The 17,911-nt window shown below is 36.3% G+C and overlaps 1 pseudogene; it reads left to right on the forward strand.

The window, feature by feature from the left end:
• The first annotated feature begins 391 nt into the window (after positions 1 to 391).
• On the forward strand, positions 392 to 1,269 carry LOC116569962 (annotated as a pseudogene).
• The last annotated feature ends 16,642 nt before the right edge of the window (positions 1,270 to 17,911 follow it).

Genomic DNA, 17,911 nt, shown 5'->3' on the forward strand with positions numbered 1-17,911 from the left:
TATTAAATCTTACTGGGAATCCAACTGATAGGTAGTGATTTTCTTATCTTATTAATAATAAACCTTGCCTACACCCCACCTTGTCCCCCATACCTTGAGTATTTGACTCAACTCTATTAATTGTGAAAAGAGATTGTGGCTACTTGAAGTATATGTAATTTTTAGCACAGAAAATAAGGTAAAGTTCAGTTGATTCTTAAACCTTCTAAAAATGAACTAGCATCTTTAAGAAAACACTAAAAGGTGGATGCCACCAGTGCTGCAGTAGGCCTGGAAGGGACTGGAGGGCCATGGGGCCCTTAAACGGCTGTCTGAGGGGCTTTGCCTCTGGTATTTCAGGCCAGGATTGTGGCCATGGAAGGGCCAGGGCTGAGGCCATGGAGCTTGTGGAGGACCAAGGGCAAGGAGTGAATCCATATCACCAAGCTGGGCCATCTGGTCAAGGACATGAAGATCAAGTCCCTGGAGGAGATCTATCTCTTTTCCCTGCCTATTAAGGAATCTGAGATCATTGATTTTTTTCCTGGGGGCATACCTCAAGGATGAGGTTTTAAAGATTTTGCCTGTACAAAACCAGACCTGTGCTGGACAGCAGTCTAGGTTTAAGGCATTTGTTGTCATTGGAGATTACAATGGACATCTTGGTCTGGGTGTGAAATACCCCAGGAAGGCAGCCACTGCCATCTGTGGGGCCACCATCCTGGCCAAGATTTCCATTATCTCCCTTCTGGGAGGCTACTGGAGGAATGAGATTGGCAAGCCCACACCATCCCATGTAAGGTGACCAGTGACTGTGGCTCTGGCTGATGTGTCTCATCTTTGCCCTCAGAGGTATTGGCATCACTTTAGTCCCTGTGCACAAGAAGCTCCTGATGATGGCTGGACTGATGACTGCTACACCTTGGCTAGGGGCTGCACTGCCACCCTGGGTTAACTTCGCCAAGACTACTTTTTTGCAGGGGTGGGCAGACAGAAAGGGAGAGAGAGTCTTAAGCAGGCTCCACATAGAACCCAATGTGGACCTGATCCCACCATCCTGAGATTGTGACCTGAGTTGAAGTCAAGGGTTGGATGCTTAACTGACTGAGCCACCCAGGTGCCCAACAAGGCACTCTTGATGTTATTTCTAAGACCCCCAGCTCTCTTATCTCTGACCTCTGGAAAGGAGCTGTGTCCACCAAGTCTCTATCAGTTTAGGAATTCACTGACCATCTTGTAAAGACCCACACCAGTCTCCGTGCAGAGGGCCCAACTGTGGCCACCACATAGTTTAATATAAGAAAAAGAAAGCGAATTAAACACTTAAATCAAAATAAAACAATAATAAAAGTGAACTAAATCTCAGTTTGCAACTTGAATACACTGGTTTTCCTAAGATGAGATAGGTAGGTGGGTATGAAGAAAAAAGAGAGGAAGATGGGCAGAGGCAGAAAAACTTTATTTCACTCATCTAATGAGCATATAATGAAGGACCTGCAATGTGCTAGGTACTGTGTTTAGGTGCAGTGCTAGTAACTGAGAATACAAAGAAGAGTAAGATAGTCCCTGCTCTCAGAAAACTCAGAGCCTAGTGGTAGAGGCAGAGTTAAAACAATTATTATACTATAATGTGATGTGAGCAGCATTTAACTTTTATGACCACTTACAATATGCCAGACTCTGCTAAGAGCTTTACAAGTACTATCTCATCAATTACCAAAAGAGATTCATAAAGTAGACATATTGTTATCACACCCATTTTTTGCAGATGAAGAAATAAGTACAAAGGGGACAGTCAAAACTACTCTAATACTCATGGGCCCTCATGGTCCTCTGCATTGCTTCCCTGCATCTTTCTCAACTTTTCTCCAGATAACAATTCTCTGGTTCTATTTCTATTTCTATTTCACATTCCAGAAAGAGAGAATCTGATTGAACAATTTTAGCGTTTCCTGTATTTTGGAAACAGTCTTGCTCTCAGTCATCTCACCTCACTTATATTTGGGTTTTGCCAAACTATAGATTAGTGACTCTTGATCCAGATGCATTCCCCTTGGAGGGATCATGTATGACAAGGAGAGCAGCCATTTTGGGAAGGTAGCAGGTAATGTGGTATACAAAATGGCTGCTCTCCTGAGCAAGATGAAATTTCCATGGAAGATTGTTGTGTGCAATGGACTATATGATTGGTTTACTCAGTTGAAAAGATATGGATGAGCTTTCAAATAATAGGATATATCAATTGTGAAGTATGCTTAAGAAGGATCATAAATAAATACTATGTAGTACCATTAACAATAGAAACTTAAAAAAACTAAAGCAATTAACCTTTTTTGGGGATCTAAATGAAAATACTCCCCCAGAGACACCTGGGTGGCTCAGTAGGTAAGGCATCTGCCTTCGGCTCAGGTCATGATCCCATGGTCCAGGGGACAAGTCCCACATAGGGCTCCCTGCTCAGTGGGGGGCCTGCTTCTCCCTCTGCCTACCACACCCCCTGCTTGTGCACACTCTCTCTCTATTTCTCTCTGGAAAATAAATAAAGAAATTAAAAAAAAAATTCCTCCAAAGGAATTGTATTTAGTAATGATTTTACCAGAACTATTTCAGGTATAAATTGAATGAAAGTTTTATATTGTGATATATAAGAGTTTCCTTTAGAAAGGCTTATTTGCTTATATTCTTATATTTTTGTTCCATTATATTTCTCATAGTTCCAGTTATAAGGCAATATTGTGATATGTGAGATACAACTTCATGTTTAATTTGATCATTTCAGGAATAAAGGCCCCAGATAAAAGTAAATACAAATCTTTGGAACTACTGAGCATAATTTACATGAGAACTAGACTACCGTTTGAGCAATGCTTCAGTCCTCTGAGGGCATACCTTCGAAGTGAAGTGTCTCAGGGATAACACAGTTCTCTCCTTCTTGTCAATTAATTGCTTTTCTACATTACCTTGGATTACCTTCCCTAATACTCCACAAGAGTATGGCTCTACTTTTCTGGCATATAAATATTATTTTATTTATTAATTTTATAGGTAGCTGTTTGAATTTGGGAGGACTCAGATATTTGGACCATTTTATTAATTCTGAGAACTCCGAGAAAATATAATTACTGGGAATGCTACCAATCATGGAATGTCAAAAGAGGAAGCGTAATGCCATTCCTAACACTCTAGGAAATGGAGGTAGGGGGAACAGATTTGAGAAGAGAGAGTAATTATAGGTGCTCAATGGCAGAATGGTGTGTTTTAACTTGCCTTAGTACTGTAAGGTTGGTTGATAGCTGAATACAGTTACCATAAAACTCAATCCACACTCTCACTTCTGCCCAGTGAATAAACCAAATTGGCAGGGTCTAGAAAAGGGCCTCTCATTTAAATAATGAATATTATGAGGACCAAGGATCAGAATCACTGGGTACACGACATACCTCATCCTTGGACCTATTATCAGAGCATATGAACAGAAGAAAAACATAGTGACACTGATGATTTGGTATCTCTATTCAGAACATTATAATAGCATCCCTGTCACTATTTCATATCTTTCCCCAATAAGTTGAAGTATTTATTTCCTCATAAGATAAATCTCCATTATGAATAATCTCTCAAATACCTCATATCCCTCCCCATCTTTACTCCCCACCCAGAAGAAAATATATCTGTCCCTATCTCTCCATACACATTAGTGTAGTAATCCATTTCTTTGAATGCTTTTACAATCTCTTCAATCAGAATTAGCTTTGAATGTGATTATCTATGGGAAATCTATTATGATTATAAAGAATATAAAAATATTTATTTTCTTTACTTGTCACATCCTTGCTTATTAATACATCTATTACAATGAAAGACCACACTATATGAAGTAATTATTTATTATTAGAAGAGTAATTACTGGGGATTATTGTTTATCAACCATTGTACACTTTCAACATCCTTAAATTACCAGAAGGATTAAACTTTGAATTTAGGAGGCCCCGTGTTTGAACGCACAATTACATCAGTTGGCTTTCTCATAAATTATTTACGGGACCACAAAAAGATTATTGACAATGACTGTTCATTATGCACCTGAATTAAAATAAAAACTTACATGGACATTTTGCTGGTAATTTTTCCTTTTTCATAGGAACTATAGAAAAGCCACTAGGATTTCAGATTGGTTTAAGGGATTTGAAATCCAAGGTTTAGCAGCTAAGAAGATAATGAAGGTGGCCTTGTGACTGAATTTGGGTTCCTGCAAATGGGAAGGTATGCCCCATCACAAGGAGTCAGCCACTCTGCAGATACTCCTAGAAATAGTATCATATCAGGCAGAAATGTTATCCCAATGTTGTAAGATCTGATTTTTCAAGAAAAGCCCAAAATTTAGATTTCAGGGGGAAAATTCTATTTTATAAACTTAAGTTCAATTTTAAAAAACCGAATGGGCCAAAGACAATGTGTTTTTCAGGTCAAACCGGGCCACCTATTTGAGATGCTCAGTTTAATGACATCAGACTTGATATCCAATGTGTTCATCTTATAATTGAAATAGATTTGGAAAGTCGCTCAGGATATTAACACAGGAAGATGGGAAAGAACAGAAATGGGAAAGAATGTCAAAGTTTGTCTCTACAGCTCTTCCTTATTGATGCTTTCAATGCACCACCCACCCTCCAACATAAACCTTCAGATCTGCTACCAAGTTTACCTGGTTTTAGCACATTCTCTTTTGAGGCATACTATACTTTGTGTAGTTGTGTTCTTATTGGTTGGTTTGATTTTTATCTTATTCTTTAAAAAAAATTTTTTTTATTAACATATAATGTACTATTAGCCCCAGGGGTACAGGTCTGTGAATTGCCAGGTTTATACACTTCACAGCATTCACCATAGCACATACCTTCTCCAATGTCCATAACCCAACCACTTTCTCCTACCCTCCTGGTTGCACCAGCTTGCATTCCCACCAACAATGTAGGAGGGTTCCCCTTCCTCTGCATCTTCTCCATCATCTGTTGTTCCCTGACTTGTTAATTTTAGCCATTCTGACTGGTGTGAGGTGGTATCTCATTGTGGTTTTGATTTGTATTTCCCTGATACCAAGTGATGTGGAGCACTTTTTCGTGTGTCTGTTGGTCATCTGGATGTCTTCTTTGCAGAAATGTCTGTTCATGTCCTCTGCCCATTTCTTGATTGGATTATTTGTTCTTTGGGTGTTGAGTTTAAGTTCTTTATAGATTTTGGATACTAGCCCTTTATCTGATATGTTGTTTGTAATTTTTATCTTATTCCTATGGGACAGCTTTACTTCCACGCTCTTGGAGGATGAAATGTCATCAACTATAAGTACAAGTGCTTTCTGGCACTAAAAGCACAGCCAGAGTCATGCAGCTAATATTAATTATGTGAAAAACAGTTTATGCCCTGAGAGAGGTTCCATCCTCAAACTCGAAGGATCATTCCTTAATTGGGTTATTTGGTGAGGATATTGCTGCTAATTTGTTCTTCTGAAAAATGCTGAATAAAATCTATACACATTTGTTGCCCAGCCAACACCATACCTGCATGTGCAACAGACAAGGACTCTATGGGAGCTTGATAGCAAATGGTCTTTGATTTTCTGTCTATAAAGGCCCATGGAAAAAAGACTAGAACTCTCAGCTCAGGCTTTGGAATTTTTCCTAGTCACATTACCTCTAATCACCATACTGTATATTGGAGGCAATAAATGTTTTTTCTGAAGGTCCTTATGATAGAGACGTTCTAGGAGGTAGTGGGAGGGTGTAATTTCATCCACATGTGTCACTGTGTTTTGCTCCCTTTCCATCTCCTAGCCCCATTTTCCTGGGAAAGTTAGATTTATTCTCTCTTCTAATTGAATTATGATCATATTGGTTCAAATCTTGGTGACTGACATATTCATGGTGCTAGGCCCTCTAGCAGTTCTCTATCCCATAACTCTAAAAGTTTCTCCTCTGTATACTGATTTGCTGATCAAGAAGGTAAGAAAAATAAACTCTGCCTATTACTGCATTTCCCCCCATAGGGACATGTAAAATACTGCATATTTCTTATTAAGCTGATTTTCTATTCGTTCAAAAATATTTATTTCATGTGCTTACTGCATGTGGAAGAAAAAGAAAAAAACAAGATTTATTCTTACCTTTAAGTAGTTTATAATCTAATGGGTTAGGTATTCCCGTTTATGAGAAATTTTGATAATGTTAGACCAAAAAGTGCCTTGAGAGAAGTATAATGAAATGCTGCTGGGCACACAGTGATTAATTCTGATTTAGGGGATTGGAAGAAATCAAACAGTTTATTGGGCAAGGAATTTTAACATTAGCCTGACAAAATTATCTATCTATCTATCTATCTATCTATCTATCTATCTATCTATTTTTTTGACAGAGAGAGAGAGACATAGCCAGACAGGAAACACAAGGGCTGGGGAGTGAGAGAAGGAGAAGCAGGTTTCCTGCTGATGCAGGAGCCTGATGCAGGGCTCCATCCCAGGTCCCTGGGATCATGACCTGAGCTGAGGGCAGATACTTAACGACTGAGCCACCCAGGCACCCTGACTAAATTATTTCTGAAAGAGGTTTTCTTATATAAACCCTAGATGTCATGCTTTCCAAAAGTAAACAGGCAGACATCATTAGACATAGAAAATGCCCTCCTTTGATCTTACCATTAACAGTAATGGACAATTTCAAATCCAGCTCTTTCATGTTGACTCATTACCATTAAGGAGACATAATGAAATAAAAGGCCAGAAATTCCTCATGGAAATACAGAAAAGTTGAAAATGAGAAATATGATCTAAATTTTTAATTTGTAAGTCTGAACATAATAAAAGAGTACATCCTCTATAATTTATCAGAAAACTTAGATTTTCTATTGTCTCTTTTTCTTGTGAAATTTAGGCTTCACTTTCCCTCACTTACCCTTAAATTCTTCCTCTCAAGGGTTTCTGATTAGGTATCTTTAAGGTTACATGGCATGATGAGATAAAAATGTAATTCTATCTTACTTTATCTTTATCTTTATTAATTGTGCTCTCAAGTGGCTTTATTTTAAAATTAATATAGTCAGAACTATTCTAGAAGAGAGCTAATACTTTTAGGATATTTATGATAGAAAACAGTGTCTTTGTAATCCATTTGGACTCTACTGAAATTATTTCCTTCCTATGTCCAGATCTAGATAACCAATCTTCTTTTTTTTCCTCCATTATTGTGTTCACATTTTAATTACTAATCTGAATACAATGTAGGGTTTGTTGCTACCAAAAAGAGCAGGAGGAAGAATATACCTTAAGCTTGAACCATATCCTACTGGGGCCATTCAAATATTTTTAGTCTGAAGCCTGACTATGTTCTCTCAGTTGTTTACGTTGGAGGAAATCCCTGTATTGCCCAAGGTAAGGATATCAGGTCATTTAGAAGTATCCCTTTCCTATACAGTACATCTGGAAAAATATATACAGAACAGCTGATGTTATCTTTAAATCCTTTAAGACATTCTTAATAAGAATTAATGGAAGTTATTCCTCAAAAATTGAAAATAGAGCTACCCTATGACCCAGCAACTGCACTATTGGGTATTTACCCTAAAGATACAAATGTACGGATCTGAAGGGGCACATGCGCCCGAATGTTTATAGCAGCAATGTCCACAATAGCCAAACTATGGAAAGAACCTAGAGGTCCATCAACAGATGAATGGATAAAGAAGATGTGGTATATATACACAATGGAATACTATGCAGCCATGAAAAGAAATGAAATCTTGCCATTTGCGATGAAGTGGATGGAACTAGAGGGTATTATGCCGAGTGAAATAAGTCAATCAGAGAAAGACAATTAGCATATGATCTCCCTGATATGGGGAATTTGAGAGGCAGAGAGAGGGGTTTGGGGGGTAGGGAAGGAAAAAATGAAATAAGATGGGATCAGGAGGGAGATAAACCATAAGAGACTCTTAATCTCACAAAACAAACTGAGGGTTGCTGGGGGGGGGGGAGAAGGGTATGGAGAGGGTGGTTGGGTTATGGACATTGGGGAGGGTGTGTGATTTGATGAGTGCTATGAAGTGTGTAAGCCTGATGATTCACAGACCTGTACCCCCTGGGGCAAATAATACATTATATATTAATAAAAATAATAATAAAAGAGAATTAATGGAAGTTATGTTAACTTAAAATATACATCTCTAGGGGCATCTGGGTGACTCATTTGTTAAGCATCTGACTGGATCTCAGCTCAGGTCTTGATCTCAGGGTTGTGACTTCAAGCCCCAAGTTGGGCTCTACACTGTAGGCATGGAGCCTACTTAAAAAATAAAAATAAAAATAAAAATACATCTATAGCTAAGGTTTGTGTTACCTTCACTGATTATTAGCTGTGCTGTATGTTTTCTGTTTCTTTTTTAAAAAGTTGTTGCTTCTAGGTTGGTTACCTCTTCTTTTCCTCTTATCAGACGTCTAATAGACCTCTAAAATCTTAAACTCAGGGCCTTTTGCCATTTACCAACATCAGTACTGTGCATGCTCCGTCATCTTTATAGTATACCCGGATCTGAGACTGCTGCCTCCTGTAGGGAAACCTTACACTGCTTCCGGGTTAAAGGTGTGAAGTGTGGCTCCGTCCAGCCTCCTTGTTGATTTTTTTCTTTGAATAATTTCTGTTCTTATCTTTGTAATTTGCATTCTTACACCTTAATGTGCTGTTCTTTTTGTGTCTTTTACTGATACTTAGAAAATTTGTTTTCAGGCTTTATTCTTTGTAATATCTGAGTTGAAGTCTATCCATTCTCCATTTAAGCAGAAGTTATCTACATCTCACATAATTTCCTTGCAATATTCTCATTATGTATTCACAAATATTTTTCATTTTCTCTTGTGATCTTGTTTGATATAATGGGTTAAATATATATATTTCTTATGTCTATATTTGCTCTTAGCTTCACAGTTTATATGCTTTTTAATTATTTTTAAGATTACTGTATAGATTACAACACACATCTCTGATTCACTGAAGCTTATATTAACACCTCTCCTTTTCCAGAACAAGGCCCTCACAACATTTTAACACCATTTGTCTCCTGACTTCATGCTATTGTTATATTTTGCCATATATTGTCATACATTTTAGTTATAAACACATATATAACACAAAATTTGTATAAATTTTAAATATTAAATATTTATCTTACCTACATATTTACATCTATTATTTATGTTTTTTCTTGCATCTCCAAACTTGCATCTGTGGGTCACTGTTCTTCTGACTTTAGAATGTCTGTTATCTTCTTTTTAGTGCCAATCTAATTGACAAATTATCTGTTTCTCTTTGTCCGAAAAGGTCTTATTTTGCTTTTGTTTTAAAAGGACATGCTACTGGGGCACCTGAATGGCTCAGTCGATTAAGGGTCTGCCTTCAGCTGAGTTCATGATCCCAGGGTCCTGGGATCAGGCGCCCGTGTTGAGCTCCCTGCTCAGCAGAGAGCCTGCTTCTCCTCTCCCTCTGCCTGCCACTCCCCCTGTTCATTTGTCAAATGAACAAATACAAAAAAAAAAAATAATAAAAGGACATGTTCCAATGAGTTCTGGGTTCTATTGTCACTCTAGCTGCTTTTAAGATTTTCTCTTTTCTTCCTAGTACCCCTCCAACCCCCCCGCCGCACCCCAGAATTGTGGCTTTATGTAACTAATCAGTTTTACAAAGTGTTAATTAACATCTTTAAATCTTGATTCTCTTACTTTCTCTCTGTTTTTGGGCTTCCAATTCCATTCCATGGAGAGGGTGGTTGCGTTATCGACATTGGGGATAGTATCTGATATGAGAGTAGTCTATTTCTAGTACCATGAGCGTAGTCTAAGTTAAAGCTCTTTGATAGCTGAATCCTGAACTCCAATTTTTGTCAACTTAAACTGTCAAAATTCTACGTGGTATCACACACAGTCTTCACGGGAATTGATCAGCAGCATTAGCCTACACCTGGATTGGTAGACATAGCCAGGAAAAAGCAGTACCAGTTTCAGAGCTTATATCTCATAGTTACTTTTTTCTCTTGGATCTTGGCCCCTGAATTCTCAGGTTTGTTAGCTCTCCTATACTTCCAAACGGGTGCTCTTTTCATATTTTTTTCCAGTTTTCCCACTTAACTATCAAAGGGAGGGTTGGAATGAGTTGTCTATTTGCTATGAAAGGAAACAGAACTCTCTCTTTTCAAATGATATATGACATATACTAATCTTGAATGTTAATAACCATGACTTTTTTACATATATTTATACCTGTCCAGCCACTACCCAGAGAATATATAGAATATTTCTAACACTTCATTAAGATACCTTTGCATCTGTACCTCAGACTATATCTCTCATCAGATGGCTGTCATTCTTAATTCTATAATCATTGATTAATTTTGTCTGTTTTGAAACTAATATAAACATAAAAGGAATGTTCCTGAAGATACACTTATGTATCTGGCTTTTTCCACTGAACATAATATCTATGATATTTACCATGTTTTTATATGTAGTAGTCCCATTTTTACACCTGTGTAGTATTTTTGTATGTCTATAACCCAGTATATCTATTCTCCTCCTGATGGGCATCTAGTCTTAACTACTTTGAATAAAGTTGCTACGAACATTATGTATGTTATTGTGTGGGGGCTTTCGGGGGGAATGTTTTTTGGTGGCCAGATGTATTCTTTTCTCTTGTGAATGTACCAACAGTGAAACTGCTGAGTCACGTGGAAGGTAAATATTCAGGTTTAGCAGAAAGTAGCAGGTTTTTTAAATTGGTTTTATCATTTAATAGTCCCACGAGATTTTTTTGTCATGTAGGGTACATGCTATTGTTTTTTAAAATAATTCTTCATTTTCCACTCTTTTTCATTTCCTTCGGTTATACAGTTTGCTCATTGCCTAACAAAACTGAGAGTGTAGAACCTATACAGTGTTTTTGCTGCTCTGTTCAGTTTCTTCCCTTAACGGTAACTTCTGGTCTTTCAGTTCACATTTCCTAAGGCAAGGGTTTGCTTGGTTCAGTCTAACTCTTCTACTCTGCCACTGGGCCAAATAGGTTTTGTTTTCCTTTCCTTTCCCCTTTTCTATTCTTTTCTGTTCTATTTCTTTTTTTTTTTTTTTCTTGGTTTTCACCTCTGGCAAATGAGTTACAGCTGAGGGGGAAGGTTTTGTTTGAATATGTGATTGCTACTTCAAGGAGTTGGAGGGGTACTTGATACCATGTTTATTTTGCCTTCTGTCCACAACTTACATCCATTCTTCAAGACAGGAAACAATCCGAAACCTCAGAGTCACGGTCTATAGTCAGTTTACCTCCATTCCCTCTTCCCAATTTCATATATCTCTAACTATTACTGATACCAATTTGACTATAATTGTTATAAATAACAATAATAGAGAGCTTTGTGGATATTCTCAGTGAATTTTGAATTTTGTAATGATACAGAATGAGGTACTTGTGTATATTTTAAGTGCTTTTATCAGGTATTTAATGAAGCTATTTCCCTGTCTGGATACTCCAGTGACTAGTTTTCTACCATTTTCTACAAATCCTTAACAAATGTTGATCAATAACATTTTGGTGAAGGACATATTTCCGGAATTTACAAGGGAGAAGAAAAACACTACCTCCATGAATCGTTGATTTCTACTTTGGCCCATTCATTCCAAATACATCTACCAAGTACAATGTCAGTTTATATATTTCAATATTTAATAGTCTTCTGAAGTCTCTGGTGTGTACACACATTCTATTAAAACCCTGTCGACTATTTACTTTCTCCAATCATTCATATGGGCTTTTTCTTGCCAAATGTTAATGTGACATCTGCTGTACCTAATTCCAGTAAATATCAGGAATTTTTATGCATACAAACGGTTTATCATACATACACCATCAATTTGTTCTGAGACATGTCACTTGTGCAAATAGCTTAGGGGTTTTATTTATTAAGATTTACATCAAGTGAAAACTAAACACTTTAATTCAAAGGTCTTGGATTTTCTATCCAGATGTTTATAATCTCTCATGCTATTTACTGACCTTACCAAATTAAGGTTGTGAATTAATTAGCTATATCCATAAATTCAGAGTAAAGAGACAGAATTATTATAAAAGCTGATAATATATGATATTAGATTTTCATAAACTAAGGAGGCAATATAAATTCAATCTGAAAGGAGCAAAACATCATAAAATAGCAAGATCCTTTTTAAAAATGGTAATGGATACATAAAATCAACCAGGTTCTCATGCTTAGTTTAATGAATTTATGTACTTTGATCACATAAACCAAAAATATCCTGTTACATAAATATTGAAATTTGATGGCAGATTTTTTTTAAAATGCTTTCTTTGTTTTCTACCTCAAGAGAAAGTGTTTTTCTCTTATTTTCATTCAACTATCTATTCAACTGCTTGTTCATCAAACCAATATTTTTTTTATCATTTCCCTAAACCTCTAACCTCCTCAAATCAACCCCTCTGTCATAGCATTATGTGCTTTTGACTCATAGAAAGTATAACAGTTATAACATTGTATTTATTTATGGGATGATTTGGTAACTTTGTGAATTCTCATAAGATTCTGAGCTCTAAGTAAGTAGGGTCTTTGTTCCATTTTGCTCACCACTGTTTCTCCAGGGCCTAAGAGTGTTTCACAGAGAAAGTGTTCAAAAAATAAATGTAAGAGGTACTGTATATGAATTAGAGTTTCAAGAAAATCAAGTGATTGTATTTGCCACAACAAACAACTGGAATCAGGAATACGAAAGGATTATGCAAGGTATGGATTAGGACAAAACTCTGTTTTATGAGAAAGAGGAGAAAACCACTTAGGAAGGGGTAGGTACAGATGGTATTATACAGCAGATTTTAATATTAGCCAAGGTAAAAAATTTTACTTTGTAGGATAAATAATGCCCAGGAAAATAAAAATGTATTGCAGGACTGAGGTTAATACCATGGGGAACCTCACAGGCAACTCTTCACTGGCTGATCCAGAGCCCTAAATTAGACACAAACATGTATTCTGTGTTCTCTCCATTAATTTTTGCTACAGGTCCAAGAGGCTTATTCTGGTGATATTCAGTAACTGCTTGTTGTCTGAAATAAAATAACTCCACATCTTAAATTTGTTAACTGAAAGTCTTGAATTGTTATAGAAGGAGACGATAGAAGCATGAGTTTTAGTTAGCTCTTTTCAACCCTCTCTGAACCTAGTTTTCATAAGTAAATTCTTACAGAGACTACTCTCCTATATAATACTGCCTCTCTCTTTGTCCTTGTCTCTCTATACACATACTTATATACATATAATACACAGCACACATATACATATATATACATTTACATATGTGTGTAAACAGAGAGAGATGAATATATACATATGTTTTTGAAAAGAGTTAACTAGAAGGATGACCGAAGATGTACAGTAATCTTTCCCCTTCCTGAGACCCCACAGCAGTAACAGCAATAAAGGAACGGAAATCAAGAACCTACAATGATGAAGATGATAGATGGAAAACCGCATCAGAAATCGATCATTTAAGGCTCCCCAACATATTGAACTCCTTCCTTCCTTAAAGTTGGGTTATTTGCCACATTCAGAAATCTGTCTTCTCAAGGTGAAAGCACGAATCCTCTCTCTCTCTCTCGAATCCCTTGACCCCTCTGAACAGAACCTGCACCTTTTTCTTTCTCTGGTCATATTTCTTCCTCCCCACTCCTGTGCCGCCTTCTTATTTCCAACTCCTGTTCTGTCTCTATTTCTCTGACTTATGCTTTTGGCAATATTTCCTTAATTCTTCAACCAGTAGAGTAGCTTAGGAAAGGGAAGTTGGAGCAAAATTTAGCTTGTTCCTCATTTTAAGTTTTTAAAAGTGTTACTGTATGTGTGATGTAAATACATTTACTCTAATTAAATGTTGGGCATTGGCTTTTGATTAAATTTTTTTCTCCATTTTTTTATGTGGACAAGGCTAGCTCAGACTGAGGCTGACTGGATGACTAAGAGTCTTATTTATATTTATATGAATTTATATTTTGTCCCATTTACATATCTTCTCTTTGTCTCTCCAACTCTGTCTCTCTCCGTGTGTGTGTGTGTGTGTGTGTGTGTGTGTGTGTGTGCGTGTGTGTGTTACAGAGTCTATTTGAAGGGAATTTTTAAATAGTTCTTAATGATTTTTCTTACTCACTGATCTTTTTAGGTTTGATCTCTTTTTGTATAGTATTTCATGTTTTTCTACCATGTTGTCAAGTTCTTACAGCTTTTCAACATTTTGGGGAAAGAATGTCATATAGTAGCCTCATAAAAACAGAAAGTCTTATATAAACGTACAGCTATTTTTTGTTAATTCACACTTTCTTTAATTTATTGATTAGATTTTCCAGGGCAAATCTTTCTTTTTGTTTCATCTCCCTAAAAGCCACAAATAATATTATATACTCAGATGTTTTCTAAGTAAGATAGTATACAAAACACAGATTACTGAGAATAGTTTTAAGGTTATATACTTTTGCTTCTTATTTTTATATTTTTATTTTATTATTTTTTAAAGGTTTTCTTTATTTATTTGAGAGAGGGAGAAAGAGAGCACAAGCAGAGGGAGCAGCAGAGGGAGAGGGAGAAGCAGACTCCCCACAGGGCTCAATTCCAGGACCCCAGGATCACGACCTAAGCCAAAGGCAAATGCTTAACCAACTGAGCCACCCGGGTACACCTGCTTCTTATTTTTATATGCTACAGAAAAGTTATTTCTTGGGTCATATTATTTAGATATGTTCATTTTATCCACTTTAAGAAGATGTAAAAGGAATGTGTGTGGGTATGAGATGTGTTGTTTCATGAGTTTCACAAACTTTAGGATGCTTGTGAATTTTCAATTACCAACCCCAAATTTTCACTGTGCAATAAGTCAGTTATTTGGGTAGAAGTTATACTGAATATAGACAGTGGAGACAAAGAATATTTATGACAGAGAAATTCAATGATGTATTTTTTTTCTTCCCTAAGGAAAAGAGTAGTTTTTCCCTAAGGCACCAGCCTCCAAACTTTTTGGGTCCCTAAAATTTTTCTTTTATGTGGAATATAATGTAAATGACTGCAATCAAAATTATACTTTCAAATTTAAACAAAGAAAAACTTTAAAGTACATATGTATCAATTCATTTGAAAATACACAAAGTGAACTCATTTTATGTTAGCAGAGTAACATTTTTATGAAACAACTTTTTTTCCGAAGGGAAAAAAAATAATTATGATCAGAGCGGCATTTTTGCAAATCTCTTAAATGTCTTACTTGCTAGAAGACAGATGGGTTCTTCGGTCTGCTTCTGTACTTGGTCTTCTGAGATTTCACATGTTATACAGTCTCTAGGAACCTCCCCAGTACATTCCTGGAAGAATGCAAAAGACAAATAGCATCATAGTGTTACCATAAAAATAGTTTTGATCTTGCAGACCTATTGAGAGAGAATCACTGTTCTGAAGTGAAATGTCTGTTCCCGACATACCAAAGGGCACAGTGAAGAATATGGAATTGAATTTTATGTGTCTTCATTCAGAATACCTGAATTTGCAGAATACCAGAATTTGCAAGTAGGGCACAAAAGATAACTAAACTTTTATCAACATTTGTTTAAGTCTTAATGGGTTGGCTTCCTTGGTAAACTAAGTGAAGACTTAACCTATACTATTGATGGGTGCTCTTTACTTTCTGTGTTATTTGCCCAAGTAAGAGTGATCCTGCTTCTTCCTAGAATAATTTTCTGTGCTTTATGTCACTCTTACTATGTCTGTGATAGTGAAGGAAGAAAAAAAAACACACAAAAAACTTAGGTTCTTCACTTATGGAAGAGCTAAGATACTTTACAACTATGTTACCTTTTATGTGTATTTTTAAATGTTTTATTGTTAATTTGATGATTGGGAGGGAGACAAACCATAAGTGACTCTTAATCTCACAAAACAAACTGAGGGTTGTGGTGGGGATGGGGGTTGGGAGAAGGCGGGTGGGGTTATGGACATTGGGGAGGGTATGTGCTTTGGTGAGTGCTGTGAAGTGTGTAAACCTGGCGATTCACAGACCTGTACCCCTGGGGATAAAAATATATGTTTATAAAAAATAAAAAATCAAAAAAAAAATAGGTAGCCAAGTGGTTTCTCAGTCACTTGCAATTCTTTTTTTTTAAATTTGTAAAAGATTTTATTTACTTATTTGAGAGTGAGAGTACAGAGGGAGAGAGAGAAGCAGACTCCACACTGAGCAGGGAGCCCAACATGGGGCTCAATCTCAGGACCCTGAGATCACGACCTGAGCGTAAAACAGATGCTTAACCTACTGAACCACCCAGGTGCCCCAGTCACTTTCTTTACTTTTCCTTTCTTTTCTTTTTTTTTTTTAGACTTTATTTATTTATTTGACAGACAGAGATCACAAGCAGGCAGAGAGGCAGGTATGAGATCATGACCTGAGCCAAAGGCAGAGGCTTTAACTCACTGAGCCGCCCAGGTGTCCCAACACTTGCATTTCTTAATCAGCCAAGTAAACAACCTGTGAAAATACTTTTGAAATCTGCATTCACAAAATAAATAAATTTAGAAAGAAATAAAATATTTTAGGATACCTATTACATGCAAAAATATCTTTGAAATTTCCCAGAAATTTCCAGAGAATCTCTGGAAAATCACAAATATGTGGTTTTTTTGGTTGTTGTTTTTTGTTTTAACTTCACAAAAAGCGAGCTGTTACAAATAATTAGATTTGTCTCTGTGGATATTATATTATAGTGGAAAAGTTTCTATGTCTTCAAGAAAAAAACAGAAATCTTTGCCAGTCCCTTTCCTTTGTGGTCATGTTGTTGTTTCAGAGGTTTGGGTATGATTTGTTTATAATTTTGTTCATCTACTTATCATATGGTTTATTTAATAGAGACAGTTACTCTAAAAACGTGTTTTTCAAAGAACTTTTATATTTTTATATTTTGATGCAACATACGTTCATAAATGCTTACAACTGAAACAAACATTTTAAGAAGTACAACTGGCCTATATATTTGAGATGTACTTCTAGTCCATTCTATAGCTTATTGATTTGACTCAATTTAATTCTATATTTTTTAAACAAAAATGGGTTATGGCCACTAAATTGATTTCACAATCCATTATTGGGTTGTGAACTCTAGTTTGAAAAACATTTCACCAAAGAAACTTTTTATTGATAATCTTACCTTTCCGTGCCATGTAAATGTCCATATATATATATATATATATATTTTTTTTTTCTTAACAAGGAAAAATTGGGGATAGTACATCAGCAGGCAGACAGTGATATCATGTTATACCTGTGAATGTTTTTTTTTCTTTTTTTTTTTTCTTTTCCCTTACTACAGTGCGATAGAAGTAAACACATGATAAACCATAAGAAAAGCCATCTAAAATTTGGATCTAATCTGGACCAGCAGATTAGACCAAGGGATTGTTTACTTTTCCTTTTCCTCCAGGCAACTCAGAGTAAAAGGAAAGTTACATGCTAAAGTAATTTCAGACACTGTGCCCTCTTTTCTGGCAAATGATTCCATTAAAATCTAGGGAGCACCTGCTGACCTGTGCACATTGCTATTCAATGCTGACTTACTATTTTTAGGGAGAAAGTGGAATAAAAGCTTGTATTTTAATAATATCTACTAATCATGCATCCTAACAGCTGTTTTATTTTTGCTGACATAGTAGAGAAAACAGTATCTCATCCTTGGAAAGTATGAGCTTCTGTTGGAGAACTGTACAATTCTGAGTGTCCCTGAACTTTGTGCATTTCTCAGAGTCTGTCAAGGCCAGCATGAAGCACTCTCCCTTTTCTTTCGCACTCCAGGGTTCAGCACTTGAGCCTATC

The sequence above is a fragment of the Mustela erminea genome, chromosome 12, assembly GCF_009829155.1.
Source record: "Mustela erminea isolate mMusErm1 chromosome 12, mMusErm1.Pri, whole genome shotgun sequence".
Classification (NCBI taxonomy): domain Eukaryota; kingdom Metazoa; phylum Chordata; class Mammalia; order Carnivora; family Mustelidae; genus Mustela; species Mustela erminea.